The following is a 2,427-nucleotide window of genomic DNA, read 5'->3' as shown; positions in this document are numbered from 1 at the left end:
AAACGATTCTGGGGAAAACTGAATGATTAGAGTAGAGAAAGGTGTTCTCCATAACGCTCTACCCGAATTCGTGCATGTGTAATCATGTACATATAGATTAATCAGAGCCATCTATTTAAGTAATCTGTGTAAGGAACCTATTGGCATATCCATTTTTTGCGTAAAGGTACAGTTATTCATACGATTCCACAGTGAAACAAGTGCAAAAATTCCTCTTCTATCAGATATAGAATAATAATTTTTGTTAATAAATTAGCAATACGCTTCCGAATGCTCATCTGAAAAATTATATCACCATATACATATATAGTAATTATTTCCTGATTTGAATAGTATAGTATCCAAACTGTCATTTTAAGCTCCAATGAAAGTGAAATGAAGTAAAATATCCCGCGACAGGTCGATAATGTGAGTATTTCCAACATACGAATTATGGTTAAACTTAAACTTTCCTACATATCGTCGATGTAACGGTTATTACTATTATGTCCATCTTCAAACTCTGATTTTTAAAAGAATTAAAAAACTTTAAAAATTAAGAAATGAATCGTAGTATAATTAATATCCATGACTAGAGTTTTAACAATAGTTACATATATGAGAAAAAACACACACGCAAAAACACGTACGGAGACATCTTAAAAACTACATGTTAGTCATATTAGATTGATATATATAACATAAAAAAACGAGAAACTTAAAGTAGATCGATTTTAATCGCCACATCTAAAAAAGCAGTTAAATATTTACTTCTGAGGAACAAATGATGAAGACTTGAAGATTTCCAAAATCATCGTGAAACTTCGACTTAATACCATTGAAAGAAAGAAAGAAAGAAAAAGTCAGAAATAAAAAATACCGATTATTGTTATCACTATCATGTTCAAACTCGGTCAAAAGGACGTCGAATCAATTTTTTTGAGCTTTCACTTAATTGGCCCCGAAGGTTTTTCTTTTCAATTATCGTAGAAAAACTCGTTTTCGATAAAACTCCAAAATAAAAAATAAAATAATTTATGAATTGAATTGTTATTGATGGTGATGGGTTCAATTTAATTTATTCATTAGCCAGGAATCGAAGCAAATCGAAAAGAACCCCAGTGGAAATTATGTCAGGCCAGCCTGAGGTTTGATCAGAACTTGATATGGCGATGGTCAGTGTCAACTGATCAGGCAGAACTTGATAAGAAACTGATGAGTCTTTGATTTACCCAACCTGATCCCTACTACTCTGATCAAGTTCTGATATGGTGAGCTTGATCTGAACCTGTGGTTCACTCATCTGTGATCATTCTGGTCAAGTTCGGATCAGGTAGGTCGGAACTTAGACTGACTTCGCCCGCCTGCAACTATTCGGACCAGGTTCTGATCAGGTCAACGTGATCTGAAATTGAGCTGCCCGCCTGTAATTATTCTGATCAAGTTCGAATCAGGTGGGCCTGAACTTAAACTGTGATCCAGCCACCTGCAACTAGTCAAATCAGATTCTGATCAGATCAACCTGACCTAAAGTTATCCCATCCGAATAGTTATTCGGATCAAGTTCAGATCAGGTGAGCTTGAACTGAATAATTTAATTATTAACTTATTATTGTTATTATTATTACCAAGAGTAAAATAGGTGAAATTTTAATGGAATAAATTGTCGCTTGTTAAATTGAACCAATATCCCCAATATATACCTTATAAGCAAAACAGTTCACGCAATAATAATAACGCGATAGTATAGTGGTTAGCGCATAGGATTAGTACTCGAAAAGTCCCAGGTTCGATTCACAGTGTCGGCAAAAATAATTAGGTTTTTTTCAGCATTAATTATAGTAGATATCCATTGATAGAGGTAATATAATATGAAATAATGATTGATTTTTTATTTTAAGTTCATTACCATTGATAAACATCTTTAGATTCGGTTATCAAGGATTAATTCATTTTGTTTCATCAAACCCTGATTCAGCACGCCTGATCAAACCCGGATCGAGTCAAGGCGTTACATGCTTGATCAAGTCTTGATCAAGTTGTAGGATCAGTACTTGACCCAACATCAAGTCTGACTTGATCCGAACTTGATCCAGACCTGAGCTAATTTTCCACTCGGGAAAATTTGTTACATACACACATACGCACACACGCTCATGCATATGTACAGAATTAAAAAATAGCAACTTTGGACTTCTTAAATCATACTCGATTTATATAATCTGAAAATGACAAAATTAAATTTGATCGATTACAATACTTCCATTCGGAAGTAAAAAAAAGAATAAAATCTATTGATTCTAGAAACAAGAGTTTTTTAATATCATCTTGGCAGGATCATAAAAGTGTGGTTGGTTTTCATCAAATATCTTCTAAAATCAATGCTATACTGGTTCTTAATTTTCGAAAATTGAAGTTTTTAAAGGGCGTAAGAGGGGTAGGCTATTA

This window comes from Fopius arisanus, unplaced genomic scaffold (assembly GCF_000806365.1).
Source record: "Fopius arisanus strain USDA-PBARC FA_bdor unplaced genomic scaffold, ASM80636v1 scaffold00074, whole genome shotgun sequence".
NCBI classification, from domain to species: Eukaryota; Metazoa; Arthropoda; class Insecta; order Hymenoptera; family Braconidae; genus Fopius; species Fopius arisanus.
This window is presented reverse-complemented; position numbering follows the sequence as displayed.